Consider the following 19,266-nt stretch of genomic DNA (forward strand, 5'->3'; position numbering starts at 1 on the left):
AGCCTGGCTGCACCGGCCTGCTGCTGTACCTCGCCTGGTAGGTCCTGTCCCTGTGTGAGGTTCAGGCTTCGGTCTGTCCTGCAGTAGATAGCCCGGGTCTGGATGCAGTGTGGCTTCCAGGGGCCCAGTGTGGCCAGATCGGCCTTTCTGATCCCCGACTTGATGCAGGCAAAGGAAGAGGCAAGGCCTTTTCGCAGTATCCTGCAGCCTTGTGTTTCTGTAGTGGAGTTGCACTTCTGAAACTGGACTTTATACTGTAAGAAAAGAGATGGGCGTGCTTGCTTCCTTCCAGCTGGAGGGAGCTTTAAACCTCATCTCTTTGGCAATTCTGTTTTGGGATGATGTGAACAAAAGGAAAAATCAGGGAATTTTTTTATTTGTGGCTTTGTTACACGCCCTTGGTGATCCCTCATCTGTTTAAATCTCAGGTCTATTTCTGTGCAACGTGATTCTTGTTGTTTTGTGGCAGCTTATTGTATGCCTGTTCACTGCGTACCTCCTGATCTTAACTGCTCGGTTTACTAAAACAGGAGTTATTTTTACTGCTGTCAGTACTGTTGAGCCCAAGCTTTGCAGTGCTGGGCGTATTCTGTTCTGCTTCATGCATCAACAAAACTGCTCGCGGCATTCTGAAATGTCTGGGATCTTTATTGCTGGTGGTGATGGAGAAGGTAGAAAAAAATGATGTGGTTTAGCTTGTAAAATCTGTCAGTTTTTTTTAATCTGTGAAATTGATATGGGATTGAAAGCCCAACCTGAAAGGCTTTCTGATGGGGAGAATGCATAGATCAAATTAGATTTTTTTTCCTCCCCCTTCCTTCTCCCCCCCTCCCACCCCCCGCCAAGGTCATGACAGTTTAATGTGTGTTATTCTTCTGTAGTTGCTCTTTCTAGCTCTTCTCAGTTTGTAGTGCGGCATTGACACATTTAGGGAATGAGCTATTTCCCCTGTAGCCGAATGCCTTACAGGCAGGCGGTGTCCGAGGTGGCACCATGAGCCTGAAAGCTGTGAGCTGGCGTAAGAAGCTCAGGGTGGAGGCCTGAGAAAGTGGGACTGTCTCCCTAGACGCATCCCCCTGAACACCTTTGCACAAATTCCTTCTCTCTTGAGCTTGCTATGGTTTTTTGTGTTTTTTTTTTTTTTGGGGGGGGGGGGGAAAGGGGTTTGCTGGCTCTGCCTTCACAGAGGGGCAGAGGCTGTATCTTGAAGCAGTGTGAAATGACTGGTGCCAACGTGGGAGAAACAAAGTTGTAATCCTTACACAGGAGTTGTTGCTCTTTACTTGTATTTTAATGCATCTGGTGGGTCTGCAGGTACATTCGCTTTCCCAAGAGCTCATGGACTTGCTTCCTCTGGAGACAAGAATTAAAGTTGCTGAGTCCCCCAAAGGCTTCTCCTGGTTTTGTCTTCTCCTCAAACTCAATCTTGGTTGCAGTTACACCGGGAGACACCCCCCAACACAGCGAAGCAGCTGGCCAGGCTCATAGGAGCATGTGAAGACTTTGGTGCTCATCGATCCAAAAGGTTTCTGGAGCAAAGGGTGCAGGTCAGATTAAGCTGCAGCTACTGCCTGCCCTTATGTGAACTTGATGGCTACTTTACTCCTTTCTCCTGGAGCTTCTGTAAGGTGTGTTTTGTCTGAACTGACATAAGGCTACTCCATCCATCCCTCCAGAACCCTGGAAAAATATTGGAGCTGATTAAATGGATGTGTTCCCTCTGGAATTGGGCTTCCTTTGAGCCAAGGAATGTAGGTCATAGTTAAGTATATAAAATAAAAAGTCTTCATTGTAATGGCAGCATTTCACCTAGGTAATCCAGTGAGGTCCTCACACTAATGGAAAACCTGTTCTCACATATATACTATTTAATATGACTCATTAAGCAAACCTAATTAAGTTGCAGTTTCATCCCTACTAAAAGCCATGGCGAGGCTATAGGGCTGGCATCCTGACTAGTGCATCCTCCTGGCTGCTGCTTTTTCCTCTGTCCAAATCTGTATTCTCAGCCTTCAGTGCTGAAGGCAAGGGTAAAGAAGGAAAGCAGTGAGGTGTGAGGCCCCATTAAGTACCTGATAGGATAAACTTAATGTTGCATATATGGCTGTCTAAGCCAGGCATGTAGCTTCAGGGTAATGAGAAATGAATCTGGACAGATGAATAAAGCGGGATGGAAGCCGGTTCTGCATGGAGAAGGGAATGCTTTGCGTGTTGAATGGAGCTGTTAGGGAGGTGCACGTTGCAATGCACAGGAGGCTGCTGGTGCACAACTGGGGGTGTCAGAAAGGAGGTGCATCAGAAGAAAACCTGACAAAGACGATGAACACCTATTGGCAGCAATCCTAAGGCTGATAATTTCAGAGAGTTATATTCTGCAGATGTTCACGGTTGAGGACTTTTAACATAGGATTCTGCTGCATCAGGCACTTTTTGGGTGTCTTAGTTTGTAGTAAGAGAACAAAGTACATTGTTTCATATTTGCAGTGACAAAAGTTTTTTTTTACTGTCTTTTCTGCATGGTCAATATACTTTTTAATCCTGACAGTGTCCTGAGGTCTATGCACAGAATATATTCCTTCAAGCGGAGAGGGTGCTGCGTGCTTGGCTTCCTATTATCCACTCTTTAGCAGTGCACCCATTTCTGGTGGCTGCATTTCAGTGGCTGGTGAAACAGTGCCTTTCCGTATGTGTGGCTTGCAAAGCTGAGGAATCTTTTCAAGTAAAAAATCACTACTCTAAGCGTAGAAGTGTCCTGGTGGTGCTTGGTCTGACTTGGCTGGACTGGCTGCTATAAGTTACGCATCAAGTTCAGAACCTGACAAATCTGCTGAGTGTAAATGGGGGTTAATGAGGAGGGGCAGCTGCGAGGGAGAACCTAGGTTTTGTGTCTGGTTGGGAATAACGGCCCATATAACGCAGCCTAAAGCTTATGATCGCACACGACCTTTCCCGGACGTAGCTTGTGCTCAGCACCTTGGAGCAGTTCTGTTCACACTTGTGCTAATGTAGTTCAGTTCATGACGCGTGGCTTTTCAGTGACTCTGAAATCGCCTATCCCGTCATTACCTTCCACAGTCAGGGGCTCCGCAGCTTTGTCCGTCTTTCAAGGGTTTCCAGGGCGATCCTCACCATGGCATTTTTGCAATGCTCCTAAGAGCCAGAGTTCAGTTAACCTCCATTTTGCTGCGAGCAGAAAGTATGAAGAGGAGCAGACAGAGTGCTTCAGCTGTCAGGGGAGCAGAGCTTTCTAAATCATCTTGTGAGGCTTTTTTAACAGTGTTTGCAAACCTCCTCTGAGCTTATGGCCCAATGTTTCATTGGGGTTGTGATGGGCTGAAATCCCTCTATGATAACTGAAGTCATTAAAGCGAAGAGCATGGTGTATGTATGGCACATAATAAAGAGTCTGGTATTAAAGCAAAATACACGCTTTCCTACTGCGTGTGTACATAATAATATATCCTCATAGAAAAAGTCATTGTAGGAAGTAGACATCAAGTGAATTACAGTTCCAGGAAAGATGGGGCTCCCTGTCAGGGATAACTGACTTGGTTTAAGAAGCTAAAATGTATTTTGCAGACAGTGGCTATTGATTAGTTGTTCTCTAGACTGCTTTTATTCTTCGATGTGTGGATGCAAAGATGTCCAGGTGTACAAAACATGCATTGGGATTCGTGCTGCTGTAGGGACAGGGTTCAGTGGCTTTGCGATTGATTAGCTGCATCATTTGTCTTTAGCGTTTTTTCTTTTGGGGGGGGGGGGGATTAAGATATTCCCAAGAGGCTGGTAGCACAGGTACAGAACAAGACTAAGTACTGAGGCTGTGCAAGGAATCCAGTGCCTGTCTGCTCTGAGAGGTGATTTTTTTTTCAGAGAACTCCTCTCACTGACCAGATCTGCGTTTGTTTGGAGGCAGATCTGCTCACTTCAGGCAAACAGGCTTTTACTGCTTTTTACTCACGCTGTCTGGAACAAGCACTTCTTCCTCTAAGGGCCTTCTCAACAGAGCTACCTGCATCCAGTCGGGTTACACCTGGGGGAATCTGTGGAGGCAGTAAAGATGCTTAAGATGAAAGACCTCAGCTTAGCTCAGACCTTAGACTGAATTTGCAGGTCTGAAGGGGGGTGGGGGGGGGGGGAATGGGAGGGGAACACTGCAGTTCATAAATGCACAATATTTGACAGCTTTTGAGTCAAACGTGACATCCCCCCAATGCCATTTTAGCATCTTTTCTAACTAGATCTGCATTAAAGCATCTTACGGGTGATGTTGTTATGCTGAAAGTTGCGCTGATATGACAAACAGCACAGGAAGGCAATGGAGACAGGTTCCTGTATTCCTACTTACAAATTTAGAGAAGGCTTTTTAAAAAAACTGCTAATCTGTTGGCAGCGGTTGGGTATGCAGCAGCTATGGGCCTTGAAGGGGGTGGGGCGAGTCCTCCTTGTTAAAACCGCTTTAGGAAAATTGTGAGACTTTAGTCTTTGACATTTATAAGAAAACAGTCAACTTCACAGTGAGTTCCTTTAACAGTCAATTTTCCCTTGCTTCCCTCTAAGATGACCTTTTACAAATGCTTCTCAAGAAGGGGTAGTTTCAGAGATCTCATTCCTCCTCCTATTTTACATGTCTCTTGTTGAAAATAGAAGACTTGAGCTTCTTGGTTGGCCCAGAAGTGCACTGCTCCTGAGGGAGCCCAAGGACTCCTCTGATGTTTGGGCTCCTAAATACCTATGCCATTCTTGAAAATTGGATTTGAGCATCTTGGGAAATGTTTTTTCCGGTGATTTGAGATGCTGTACGGCTGTGGGACTACGTTGTGTTGTAGAGCCTGTGTGGGGTTGAGGCCTGCTAGGTTTTTACAACAAGGTTGTGTTCCTGCAGGAGGTTAGCTGTTGCCTGGGTACTGTGCCCGGAGGAAGGGCTGGCAAGGATTAATGCAAGTATGAAGAATTTTGGCCTCAAATCCTGTGTACAGTGAAGTACTTGGTAATTTAGCTTCAGCAGGTTTAGAATGGGAACTATGTGTACTTCATGCAAAATCAGGACATCTGACACTGCTTTTCTGGTTTCTGTGTCCGTTGCTCTAAATGTGTGCTTACACTGGTGGCTCAGTGACTGACTTCTGTGAGCTATATACATCTCTGCTTTTTGGTGGCTCAGTTGCCAGGGGAGGGATGGGGGAGATTCCTTAAGCTATAATCTCAAATCAGTGTTGTATCAAATACACTGCTGGATAACTGAAAGGATACCCACGGAAGTAATGCAGGAAAGGAGAGAGAGGTTCCCGTGCAGCCGCTGGCTCTTCTGCTGGCTAAAATGCTGCGTTGTCTTGGATTGCTGGCACGAGTCTGGAAAGCTTGTGATAAACGGTTTAGTCAGCATAGAAAACACCTGAAGGCAAAATGATAGTCATGTCATATGGTTATATCGCTGGGTTTTAAATAGGAACTTGAAAGCTTTGAGCTGTGGCTAAGAGGGAAAGAAAAGAGTCAGTCCACTAGACTTACTGGTGCGAAGGGGATAAGATGATACCTTCTTGTAGGAGAATTAAGTCACTCTCTGAAAGGCTTTTACACTTCTGTCCCTACTGCATCCTTGCTGTCACCAGTCCTTGTGAGACTTTATCAGAGTTATTGAAGAGAATTAAGGTGGTTTGCTTTTGTGTTAGAGGATGCACAAACAGCCTGCATAGGAAGGAGGCAATGAATTAAAACCACGCTGGCTGAAGGATGCTTGAATTTTTCCACCAGCCAGTCCCCAAGTGGTGAGTTCACCTCTTGAATAAAAAGGCGTGTGATAGTGCAGGGGTTGCAGAAACTCAATTGTTAAATAACTGAGCTCCTGTAGCCTGGCCTATGGATTCAGTAGGGGTTGTTCCTTCTTTCTGTAACGGCAAGTACAGCATTTATGTATGAGAGGGAGGATAATTGAAACTCTTTCAATGAATAGAAAATGCAGCTGAGGTTTTTTGGGCAATGATGCAATTGTGCTGCATTGTCCCAATAGCATTCGCACACTCTTGTCTGCAGCATGAGCTAGGGGAGTGGCTGGGCTGTTTATCAGAAATGGATGCATGCACTAGGTGCCTGGCCTCTCGCTGCGTTTTTGGATAGCTTGTCTCTAGGATTCCAGAGTTTGCTTGAACTGGTTGTAAACACAAAGACTTTTATTTATTAGGCAATATCTGACTTAACTTCAAAAGACATGTTATTTAACAGAAAGCTTTTGCAGAACATCGGAGCTGTCTTGCAGCTAGCATTAGCTGTTGTACCTGTTAAAGCAGCGTTTGCCTTTGCGCTATGGTAGGAGGAACTGGAGAGAGGACCCCAGACTTCCCTCCTTACTGCAGGAGGTAGTGATACCAATTTCCCTTGTGAGCTAAGTTTCACAGGTTCCCCAGACCACTCTTAATCATTAGCAGGGGAAAATCCCCCCACCACCAGCCTGAGAGTCTTATATTTTTATGCTAAACTGGCAAATTTACTTTGGTCCTTATCCATTTCATTGAATTAAATGCTCTGCCTTTTCTCCTCAGACTTCAGACGGCTCATCTGTCCTTGCAGCATTCCTCATACGTAGCAGAGCAGTAAGGCGTTAGTGTGTTTTGGGAGTGTGTTCTGCACGTGACATCAACCAAGAATATTTCTCCAGAGAGATGCTCTCATTTCGGAGCAGCCGTGAAACCCGGGGAAGCTGCGGGAGGAGCCGGTCAGCGCCGTGCACTCGCTGCCCCACGCTGGCTTGAGAGCGGAGCGTGACACAGCACTTGGGCTCTCAACTAGAGCTATTTATACGTTGCTTTCCAGAGATGCTTTGTCTCCTCTAGGAGATTCTGTACTTGATGAAATAATCCTGCTTAAGTTTATTATATCTGCTAGTGTTCCTAAGATCTAGATGAACGCTTTGGCTTTACGGCAGTGCGGTACCTCTGGATCCAAGCATTGCTGAGTGGGAGGGAAGTTCATTATTAAGCTATGCCTGGATTCAGTCCCCTAAAGTGATTTGACCTGCAGACTGGACTCGTATTGGGTCTTATGTGTGAACCAAAACTTGCTTGTTGTGGATTTAAGGATAATAGACTGTAATATCCTTCCTTTCTCCTAGGAGAGAAAATTGCTGCAATTGTGAAACATTAATGTCTGTGTTTGGGGGAAGGGACTCTCGTGAGGGTGTTAGTGGAGGCTCTGGTTGAGAGAAAGGGAAAGAACCGTGGGCTGTATTACACTAACCATCCTGTGTCAACCTCCTACGTTTGGGTGTCGCATGGCTGACATCCTATCAAAGAGCTCCGGCTGTGTCCAGAATTTTAAGCAGTTTTATAAATAGCATTGCTCAAACTGCCTGTGTGTGCAGAGACTATGAAAGACTGGAGTAGACAAAAATATTACTGGTTTAATTTTTGGACCAATCCAGTCCAAAAATCCAGTCCAGTGAGAAAGAGGAGAAACTTAGTGGGGGAAACATCCATGGGTTTTCTTCCAAACAGCTTTATTTGATCTGCCTCTAATGCATGCAGTGTGCATGTCTGACAGCGGGCTCTGTTAGAGAAGTAGCATTGCTGGAGGTTGCAAGCTTTTGGAGGCTTGCAAAGCATGAATGTATAAATCTTATTAAAAAAAAAAATCTTACTAAGGCATCTGAAATCATTTTTCTCTTTCTTGCCTCTCCTAAAGCTGCAGGTTATGCTGTCTCTGAATAATTGTGAACAATTAGAAGCTAATTTAAATGGCTGGTTTGTATTCACAGCAGCAGCATATGAGCTAACCAGCTGGAAAGCAGACACGGTGATTTTTCTGTTGATATGTCTCCCTCTTGTTGTTTCCTGGCAGTTTTTGCAAGGTGGATTCTTGCTGCGAGCTAATAATGAGTCCTCCTGCACACTGCTGACCTGATTGAGGGGCTGAAGTTACGCTTCATTTCTTAGTGCAGAGTTACCACCGACCCTACAAAGCCAGGTTTTGGCTCAGCAAAAAAAGTCCCCCCGTTCCCCCACTGGGCAAGGGGGAAGACTGGACAAAACAGCAAATACGGTTTGAAATGAGAAGTGTGGGAACAGGCCAGTGCTTAAGGAATCATTTTACACAGGTATACTTCTTAGTGCTACTCACAAAGACAGAGCAAGGTGCGGTGCACTTAGACACATTGTACCTGAGCAGCAGATCTGCTGGTGATGAAGTTGCACAGTTTTCCTGGTGGCATCTGTTTTGTCCTCTTGGAAGGAAGATGGAGGCTAGAGAGGCCCCGGCCTGGCAGCGTGCCTCACATGCTGCCCGGAGTAGCGGTGACTAATTCCTACAGCTCTGCTGTCCAAATGTCGACTCCAGTGCAAGCCAGTGAGAAGGTGGAAAACCTATTGCATAACTGACGTCTCCCTCCTAGGCCAACAATTTGAGGGATCCTTTTGCTGCAGAAAGAGCAACTAGACCTATTTTTTCACGCCTAAGGAGGAATACTACTTAATCAGCAAGCTAGAATGGCAGGGAATACCAGGAGCCAAGGCTGGTGGCTGAGATGGCCTGCTCTCTCCTTCTCACACCAGCTGGTGTTAGAAACCACCCAAGTGAGCGTTTCCTTAGGGCAGTTTGTCCTAGTAATCAAATGCGTCTTGTCCTTTAGACCCACTTAGGCCTTGTTAGATACTGCCAGCCACGTCAGCACAGTCACTGCTCTCACCCCAGATGGTTAGGTATTGCCAGGGTTTCCCCAGCCATCCCTTTAGGTCCTGTTTGAGCTGGGCATCTCTAAACAAGCTGGCCTGGGTTTCAGAATAGGTGCTGTGTTCCTGGGGTTGCTGTGCTGCCCCACAGCTCTTCCCTTGTTGGGGGTTGCTAGCTCTGACCCGTGTTTTACATGTGGCTTTACTGGGTTGGTGTAGAGACAGCCTGTCCGTGAGAAGCGTTAGCTGATGTACAGGCAAAATGTTGTCTGTCTCTGCTTCATGCTTCCAACCAGCTTCTTCTATGTCTTTAACTGGTGTGTCGTGGATTTTTTTCAGGTAACAGTGCCATCTGGTGCTAGCTCAAAAGTCTTTATCAAGCTTTTCTCAAATTCTTAGGCAGACGTAGTAGGAGAGAGTCATTGCTTTTATTCAGCCATCTTTACTATAAGAAAACTGGTGCTGTCTGTAGCGCTTTGTGCTGCTGCCTCTTTGCACCGGGAGAGGAGATTCCTTAGGCCTGTCTTGTCTTTTCTACCAGGCATCTGGTTTTCCCAGAACTGATACACCCAGAAGACTGGGTATATGAAGCAGAAGTATAGACACTGAGAAGGCAGATATCTTTTATCATAAGCTGCTGCTAACAAGAAAAATCTTATGATTAGATTAAGTCCTATATTTGGGGACATCTTTGAAAGAGTCCCTGCAGGACTGTAAGTGGCCCTGTTGAGTAAGCCTTCTCTTACAAGACCTTTCCTTTCTTGTTTTCCTAGCCCTTGCATTTCTGAGCTCCAGCCTCCCCCATCTTTATGCTGAGCATCGTTATGTTCTTTCTGGATTATTTTTCAGCTCTCTTCTAAGGCTTTGTAAATCTTTTTACGCGCATGCAGGTATTGCCGTGCTTTCCCAGATGGAGTGACCTAGTTGCTGATTGGTGTGAATATATGGGTTGTCAGACTATTTCAACAAATAATTCAGCAGTGCTTAATGACAAGATTGAACAAAGTCAAACTTATTTCTGTTTTTTTTCCCCCCAATTGCACTGAAGATCATTCTTCTCTGAGTCTAGAAAAATCAATAGGCTTTTATAGGCCCTCTTCCTTCCGGCCAGAGCTGGCAGTTTAGGTGCCAAGTTGTTTTTGCTGCTTTATTCCTTCTACAGCCTCACGCAAGAGTCGATTCCCCGTTGCTGTATCCCTTTTGTGATGAGCGGTGATGTTCAACTCTTACACGTATGGGGTGGAAGTTGCTATTGTTAGCTTTAATTGTAATTCATCTTCCAAGCAAAATGGAGGGAAGAGTAGATTTGTGAAGCTTGCACGGGCTCTCTTCCTTTTTCAAATACCTCTCTGCTGCCTGCCCACCACGCTCCTCCTGTCCTCCCAGCTCCTTCTTCCGGCCCATTGCTCCCTCTGCTGGGAAATGTTCCCAGGCCAACTTCTTCCACTTTATATAAAAACCCAGTAACCTTCCCATCTTGTCTTTCTTCCCTTGAATTACTGTTCCGTACTTTGTCTTCCTCCTTAGATTGGTGGGCTCATCAGGCGAGGGAATCTATCTTGTGCTGTTTTCTGAAATGTCATGTAAATTTGCAGAGCTACAGAAGTGATTTGTTACCCGTAGAATAAATAATGTGTGACAGCCTTGGACAAGGGAGGTCTAAGTAAAAGATTTACTTTTGCTAAGCAAAAGATTTATGCTAAAGCCAGATTCCTCTGCTCCAAAGCACAGCATTTACCCATGTTATGAGTAAACCTGTGAACTTTGTTACATCAAGTGATTTGTTCAGATTTTTTCTTAGCCGAACTCCACTTCTTGGAAAAGGGTAGTAGAGCCTTTGGTAGTAGACCTTTGACTACCTTTGGTGTCAAAGTGCACTGTAACTTGCTGCCAGAAGGCTCAAAGTTGCTTTTTGGGAGGTGGGGAGATACTGCAGCATATCACTGCAAGTGAAGGACCAGAACTACATTGCAGGAGGAGTTCCCTACCTACAGAGACCTGAAAGATACTCTTCCCTGCTGGGAAGCTTACTGTCCAAAAATAATGGAAAAAAAACACAGATAGTGATTAGAAAGGTAGATAGGGACAGAAGTAGTTAAAAGTCCATTGCAGGTAGGTGTGTTATTAGGAGAGACTTGGAGGAGGCTCGATCTGAAGCTGGAAGGAACTTGACTGAATGACAACTTCAGTTTTCTGTGTCTCCGTAATATCTCATAAAGACAAATTAGAGCTGTCAGGTTTCTCTTGTGAGAATTGTAGGTCCCCTGAGAGGCACGCTATGTTAGGAGACTATAGGGACTAATGGCACACCTGGATTTTGAAAATGTCAGTGTTGGAAGGGAACAGTAACACAGAGGCAGCGATTCCATTCTCACTTTCCAGCCTGCCTGATCTCCTGTGGGTGTTGCAAAGGATTCCCTCCGCTGTGGCCTTCTACGCACAGTCACCTGCTGACTGCTTCATAAATGACTTTGGAAGACAGCAGATGCTGCCTGTCTGTAGCAATCCGATAAATAATTGGTGTGTAATTTGATAAAAATTCATGTCCCTCTAGGACAAGGGCTCTAAAACTGTTGCAGACGTTCGTCTGGTGATAGCAAGCTATTTCAGAGCAGCGTGTGGCTGCCTGGGGCTGGAAGTGGCTGTGTTCATCCCTACTAGCAATGGGATGATAATGAGCTAAAATAGGAAATCCTACTTCAGGTCATGCCTTTTGCCTGCTGTCTGAATGCATGTTGTATCTAAATGGTAAAATTAAGCCCAGAGTAGTCTGCTAGTAACTGGCACTACTTGAGGTGGGCTTATGGAGAAATTCTAGTCCGTACTGCTAGCTGAGTGTGTGTTGAACGTCGGATGATTGATAGATCTAATCTGCTAGTTTCATGAAGAATCGTAATATGTTATCAGTCAACTGCTTGCCGGTAGTGCTGAGTGCTGTAAAGGTGTGCTGGTGTCAGCTTCTGTGAAGTCCTTTAAAGCACTTATTTCAGTTTTGAGGAGCGTGTTAGCTGTACCCCTGTTCTGTTCTTCCTGCAGTGGAAGTTAATCATCAGCCTGACCTTTACAGAATGGCATTTTGCACTGCCCAAAACAGCCTCACGAACAAGCGTTTGGACTCTTTCAAACTGGTTCTAGAAAACAAAGATCCTGCTCAGGCCTTTCTCCACTTCTACCAATGCAACTGGGGAATTGTACATTCCTGAATGGTGCACTAAAGATTTTTTGTGAGCTTAATGCAGGCCACGTTGGACAGGTCTTTTTTAAACTTCTTCGTGCAATTGCTAAGTGTCTCCAAATATTTTCTACTTTTATAGTTCTCTGAGTGTTTTGAGATGATGGGTGATATCAAGATATTATGAAAATGCAGAATGATGATGATAAAACGTAAAATGATTAAAAACCTGAAGTGTAGTAACTTATCTAAAAGCATTAATTCCGTGGCAGAGTAGTGACAGACTATCTCCTGCTCTATAGTAGGGTGTTGGGAGCCATACACAACTCTGATATCTACTTCTTGATCAGGCAGGAATCTAGAGCCTGTCCCAGAAGCACATGGTTCTTTGTAAGTAACGCCGAGGTCCTCACAGCCTCCTGCTCCTGGAGTCGATTTTGAACTTCTTGCTTGAAAGTGTTTTGGAAGAGCCACAGGCTACACATGCTTGTCGTGTAGGAATAGCCACGAGTTACCACGGGCACAACTTGTTTGCTGGTAGGAAAAGATATCTTTTAACTGTTATGCATCCCCTTCCCTCAAGGGTTATTTTTATAATCCTTCATATTCTCTAGCTCATTCTTCAGATCTGGGTTGTGGGATTTCAGTTTTCAGGAGTCTGAGTTTCTAGCAGTCTCTCTTCTTAAGCCCCATTCTCCCCCCATGAGTCCTGTCTGGCTGGGAGCCCCCAGGGAAGTGACACGAGCCACTTAAATTTCACAGAATAGACCATGTGCTGCCTTCCACAGGATTCTCTGTTCTTGCTTTTTTTCATCTCTCTCTCTCTCTTCCCCCTTTTTTCATTACAAACGGCTCATGTGCAATGCAATGTGATCAATGAAACAAAAATGTCTTTCGAGGGAAGTGAACTTCATATGTAGAACGTATTTCCCTAAGAATAGTATGTGATGCCACTAGTAACATGTTGATACTGAAATTGTATTAAAAAATCTTGGCTTCGGATCTTCTGAATCTTTGAAACTCTGAACCTTTGTCATCTAACTCTGTGCAGCCATGCTATATTTGGACGGCTGACTTGCTATTTTAGACACCTCATTTGGATTTAAATAAAAACAGCTTGTGTTGAGATGATTGTTAGGCTACTATTTTAGCCAAAGTGAATTTGGGTGTGTAATAAGACCTTGTAGTCCCCCCAGAATTGGAGTAGCTGCTCCCGGTGGTGCGCTCTCCTTTCCCACCTTCGCGGACAGCTCGGCCATCTCTGCGGTGAAGTAGCTGTTGAGCTGTTCCTGTTCACAGCTAGGTATAGCACGAACAGGCACCATTTCTGTTTTCTTTTAATGCTCAGCACTAGAACTGGTGGCAGTGCAGGAGCTGCTTCATACAGCAAGAAGGTTTCCTGTAAACTCCAACAAGGTGCCCATGTGGTCCCAGTCACGAACCAGAGCTGCCTGGCACTGGGTTGAGTCACGGCTTGCCAGACCTTGCCTTCAGAGGAGAGGCCCTGATTCCTTTCACGTTCAGAAACCAGACCTGGAGGTGTGCTACCCTATGTTCTGCTTCACGTGGTGCCAAGAGATCAGGTCATTTGAAAGACCTGTGAGGAGCCTGTGTATCAGTTGAATGAAACAAGGTTATATCTTTTCACAGCATCAGGCACTTAGATTTAGCTTTGATTATGGAATATCATCTTTTGAATGTGTTTTGGTGTTCAGAGACCTCCGCAGCAGCTTGTTACCTGTTGCTGCAGTAGGCTGCTTTCCTGAAGGTTTGCTACAAACCTGTTTTTTTCTTCTTTGAGCATTGGTACAAGTTTCCATGGCAACTTCCAAGCTAACAAGTAGGTGCTAATACTTCAAAATAAAAATATTAATGTGGGGATTGCTGGATGCTTACAGCTGGAGTTGGTGACCTGGAGGGATGTCCCACAGAGGGTCATTAATTTTTAACTCCGGAACGGATTCAGTCAGTTGACTCGCCAAGAGCTCTCTCCAGTATAATTTAAAAACCTAGGTATATGTAAGACTAAAATCATAACCATTCAACTTGGAAGGAAGGCAGGTATCCAATTCATCTCTTCTCTGTCAGGACATTGTCCATTGGCATGTGAAGAAAGACGACTGAAAAGAACGGTGACGTGTTTCCCGTATATAATACCTGAGCTCAACTAGAAAAGGAGACCATAGAAAATAATAGATCTCAAAGGCATTATTTTTCCCCTCATCCTTTCTTGCACTTAGTCCTGCTGACAGAACTTACCACCATCCCTAGTGTAAGACAGGCTTTGTAAAATCACAAGCAATTTTTTTTCCACTTAGAAGAGCCTGGAAACAGTGGTTTAAATGGGACCAGTTACACAGGCGCTGTGTGAGGAAAGTACTGGGATGTGTGAGATGGAGAAATAGCCAAGAATGAATAATGGTGGCGGGGCTGTGCAGGGCAAAGCCTGGTTTCCCTGGTCAAGAGGTTGGTGACTACTGCTAGTCAAGTCCCACTTTCTTATTGAAGTTACTTCTACCATTTGATTCAGGTAGTTCCCTTCTGACTCTGTTGGTTGTCAGCTGGGTAAATGTCCCATTCCGTTTTAGAGCAGTTAAGATGAATGTATAACATTTCATCTCCAGCAATTATACTTTTCTCTGCTTTCATGGTGTCTCTTATTCCCTTTTTCATAAGCAGTTACTGAAGGAAGGTTTCTCTTGGCTGCTTCCTCCTCCGTCCTCATGAGCTTACTCCTAGAGCTCTTGTTTTAGAGGAGGAGTGGAAAGTGTCCAGAAGAGAAACTGATGTTTCTTCACCATAATGGTTGTGTTGAAGGCTGAGGCCATGGGATCACATAGTACCCTAGAGCGTGTTTTGCTCTTAGGTCAAATATTGCAGCTATATGAGGCAGTGCTGACCCAGTGTGAACTTTAGCAGTTTAATGTGATACTGCCAGCTTTATGCTGGCTCAGGTGTCGTCTTCCATAGCCAGTGCAAACTCTGTACCACAGGGTAACTGAGCAGAAATACAGTTGTGGAGCCATGGCTGATCCAGGTGGAACCTGTACTCCCAAGTCTGTGTGTCCCTGAATATTAAAGATCAGGGAACTGTGATTTGAAGTTTTGCCTTGGGAAGGACAAATAACAGTGACAAGGGAACTTGTGTTCTTCCTGGTGCCCAAATTGTGCACTGCACAATTCTCTAACCTGGGTTGAATCTGCAAGATCTGCTGAGTAGTCAGCTCGTCTGCAAGCTGGTAAGGCAGCCCGCACGAAACGCGTTGAGCTGCATGCTGGCATTTTTGAACAATCAGTGGCTTCATCTAGGATGCTTTCGGTCTTTAAAACTGCTGTGCGTTTCTGCCTTTCAGCTTGTTCCCCGGCTTGCGTTCTTGGTTCGTTCTGAGCAAAGGACAGTTTTTTCATAATTATCTCACGTGACAAGATTGCTGACTTGTAGTGAACCATGGCAGTAGCAGAACAAAATACTCATTACTCTCTGCAGGCAGAAACGCCTTCTCCTTTTGTTACTCCTAAAATACCAAGACTCCTGCCCCGTGCAGAGCAGAGACCCTATGGGAACAGGGGAGGAGGTGATGTGCTGGGAGTAAGCATATAGGTGTGCTTCTCCCCTTTGGATAGGACGTGATGTTTGCATGGGGGGGCTGGTAACTGGAGCCTGCATAGAGGTGCTTTTGTCCGCTGGTGGATAGTGGTGATGTTACAAGCAAACCTGAGCTGCTAATTTGTGAATTTAAGCTCTGCTTTTAAGTACGCAGATAGTGACCAGGGATTTATGCCACTGCTGAGTACTTTCAATGCTGTTTTTGTTTTTATATGCAACAATCAGAGCTGGTTGTTTATATAGCAGTCTCAGCAACTCCTCTGTTGTTTGTCACGAACGGCTTCAGAACTGATTGCTACTTATTTACCTGCCACAGTACTTGGCACTGGTGGCTGTTTTGAGTCATCAAAATAAGTTGTTCTCTTTTCATCTGCTATCAGAAGGTGGCTCTTAGAGGAAAATTGGCCACACATCTCCCATTAGCTTTATGGAGTTGAGGGGTTAAATCCAAGGAGTTGCAAGGCGTGTTTAACCTGCCCCTACCCAAGGATGTCTACACCTAGCTACTGAATTGTTTGCTAAAGCTGGGATCTGGTTTAATGCCACAGGTGCACCTCCCAACCTCTGCAGTTTAAAAAAAGTTTCAGGAAATCACAAGTCTGTTTGCTAGAGGAAATTAGACAAATGATTGGAAGCAATCAAGCCACTAAGGCTTAATGAGTTGATGCTCATCAGCTGAGCTGGAAGCATGGTCCTCTCTCTTAGTCTATCCAATTTCAGGTGTGAGCTGTGATGGTTACTTTATTTTTCATTGGAGGTGAGGTGACTCAGCTGAGAAAGGGGAACATAATGGTGTTGGTGCTTTTTTCCTAAGCAAAAATCAATTATTTGTATTCTTCCTGTTGTGTGTTTTTGAGAGCATCATGGGACCTAGTAAAATTTCACAGGTGTTCTTTGCTGAGTTGAAGCCGATGCCTCTTGACTAGTAGATCTGTGGAGCTGAGACATTGATTCAGTGCTGAACACCAAGACAAAGCATCTGAACAGCAGTGGGAAGAGCTGGAGATGCCAGAACTATTCTGCCTCTTTGTCCTGCTCCTTTTCCTAGTGTTGGTGCATTAACCAACGTGACTGACTGCTGATGGGTGTTTTTCATCCCTTCTTGCCTGTTTAGGATGTGCATGCAGTGTTGAGTGTCTCTGGTTTGCTCTATTGGATATAGATAAACCTGAATTTTTAGAAGGCAAAGCAACACAAAACCTGCCTTTTATTTGAGATACTTGGAAAGGTGGTGTGTGCGTCTGGTGTGTAGGAGTACAGGACTAGCTAAGAGCCTCCCTAGGGAACTCCTATTTCTGATTCTTGGGGCTATATCAAGGCGTGTGACTCTAGAACATAAAACTCTAGTCATATTAATATTGATTTCCGCAGAAATAAATATAGCAACTGAGTTCTACGTACCTACTTTAAAAGTGCTTTTCCACTACTGAGTTTCCTCACCGCTGAGTGAGGGGGCTAACCTTCGGCTGCTGATCATGTTGCTCTAGGTAGAATATATAAGAGAAGAAGAATGACTCAGCTGTCATGTATTCAGAAACAGGCATTCTGGTTTTCTCTGGTTAGGTTTCTTCTGGGTTTTGACTGTCTTTTGTGTGATGACAGACCTAAGTATTTATTGTTGGTGCTGATATTCTGCCTACTACTTGACTTGCTTATCCTAGCAACCGAGGCAGGTGGGTCTGGCACATGAAGCTGAAAATAGTTGTGCTGCCATTAAAAATCAAGAGATATGAAAATAGATTGAATGCAGTTCCCCTGCAGACAAAGTCTTATACCTTGCTTTTGGAAGAATTTGTGTGCAGTTATATTCTTCAGGTGTGACTGGCTGGGAAAACTATTCATTTACTACTTTTTCAATTTGCCAGAATTGAATACTACTCAAATATTGCCCCTGCTAGGTAGCATGAGAGAGTCTTGTCAGCTTGGGTTCTTCAGGTACCTTGTTTAATACAGAAGAAAGCGGTGTGGCTTAGTGACATGTTGAAACATAATGCATCAATTTAAACACCAAGTGTCAAAGATTAAATCACTCGAATGTGTGTTGAAATGAAAGTAGCAGTATACGCCTTGAGTTTTGGAGGAAGAGAGCTGTTTAGTTAAAATACCCAAAATGCTCCCTAAGTACTTGCTGCAATGCAAATGTTACTGCTTGGTTTTAGATGTCAAGAGGCTATTGCATGCAGTGCTTATTTTAACAAATAATTTTAGAAAGCTTGATAAAAATTGATCTCTGTACCCATGTGGGATGTGGGAGGCGATAAAAACACTTCAACAATCTGGAAATGGGCTGGAGGAGGCTTCAGGTTTCCCACTCTGGTGGAATTCTGACTCCAAAAGTTTCGCTTTAAAAGCCTGCCTGGCTGGCGCTCTTCCTCTCTCACTGAAACGCATGGTCAAGAGGACAATAAATACTCAGGTATTTTGTTTTGATTCCAGCTCCTGTCCTTAGATTATAGATTTATGACTAATTTAGTAATGCAGCTTGTAAGCCAGGGCGTGGGTTAGTAGGAAATGCTGACAAAGCACAGTCGGTTTTGGGCTGGGGATCAGCAAGGAGAACTGATGGATGCAGCAGTAACAGAGCTTCATTTTGAACGCAAGATGTGAAAGAGCAGCTCTGTCCCTGATACTCAGCTCACATGGTGCTTCCTGAAATGTATGGTATGCAGTCAGTGTATTTGCAGGGCTCAGTGTTGTACCAATGCAAATATATGCTTGACCACTGAAATGTAAATCAGACTTGTCCCTGTGCAGCAGAAGTGGAAATTTTAACAGTTACTGTAAGGCTCAGCAAGCCCAAAACTAGAGTGCAGTGTTGCGGCCTCCCTATTAGTATGCTTAGGACATTATTATCCCTTGTGCAGCATCTTGGTAATGCATTAGATGTGAACTGCATTCTGCAGTTTTGAGCTTATTGATAACGCTTAATAAAATAGTCTGCAAGTGGTCTTCGGATCACTGGAATAGCTCGATGAAAGACTGCTTCTGGAAGGGTGTCGCCTGGTTAGCTGCCCAATAATCACTGCAGGTGCATCAAGCAGTACCTCCCCTTACCAGTCGTGAGTCCTAGCGTCCCCACAGCTCTGTGTAAACTAATAGAGAATATGTAACGATGGCTCAGCTGTACCTTTTGCTGCCAGTGCTAGCTCTTTGCCAGCAAGCGCTGTTGCAGAAGCTGGAGTGTGAGCAGTGCTGTGACTTTAGCCATGCTCTTGTTGATGGGTTTTGCCACCTGCATGGACCTGGGGGCTACTGGGTGCAGCAAGAGCCATAATCAGATTCTCAGTGTCTGTGTGACTGATGAGGACTCTGTGCTATTTCTGATTTACAGCGAAGGATTTCTTTCCTTGCTTTCTTTAAGGCAAGTGCTTCCTGCAGAGAATCTGGTGCCAAAGCCAACTCCCTGTCCAACTAAGATTTCTTACTGTACAGTATCTTGCTTAAAATCTTCCAGGGCAAACAGGATCTCCACAGATTTTTGGAGTATTTTCTGCAGGCTAAACATGCAGGCTAAAACACAGAGCAGATGTGTGATGCACTGCTTCCTGTGCCTTCTATCTCCTCCAGTACATAGACTGGGTGTGGGTGGGCAGTGATGTGTGGTGCAGAGGGAGGCAGAGAAAAGGGAGACATGATGATAAGAAGTGATGAACGAGTCGGAACGTCTGCGTCCTTGCTGATGTGTCTCCTGACTTAGAGCACAGTCATGAATAGGCTGCTTAATTGCTGTGTTTCAGATCTGTAAATTGGATTTTGCAAATGTGCCAAGAGGGTTAACTCTGTGTAAGGAAGTACTTCAGCATCCTCTGCTAAAAATCTCTTCAGCC

The 19,266-nt window shown here is 44.7% G+C and overlaps 1 protein-coding gene across 1 annotated transcript in view; it reads left to right on the forward strand.

The window, feature by feature from the left end:
• Positions 1 to 19,266, forward strand: part of UBE2O (ubiquitin conjugating enzyme E2 O) — a 70,231-nt gene that overhangs the window by 17,870 nt on the left and 33,095 nt on the right. The window lies entirely within an intron of this gene.

The sequence above is a fragment of the Dromaius novaehollandiae genome, chromosome 18 (assembly GCF_036370855.1).
Source record: "Dromaius novaehollandiae isolate bDroNov1 chromosome 18, bDroNov1.hap1, whole genome shotgun sequence".
Taxonomy (NCBI): Eukaryota; Metazoa; Chordata; class Aves; order Casuariiformes; family Dromaiidae; genus Dromaius; species Dromaius novaehollandiae.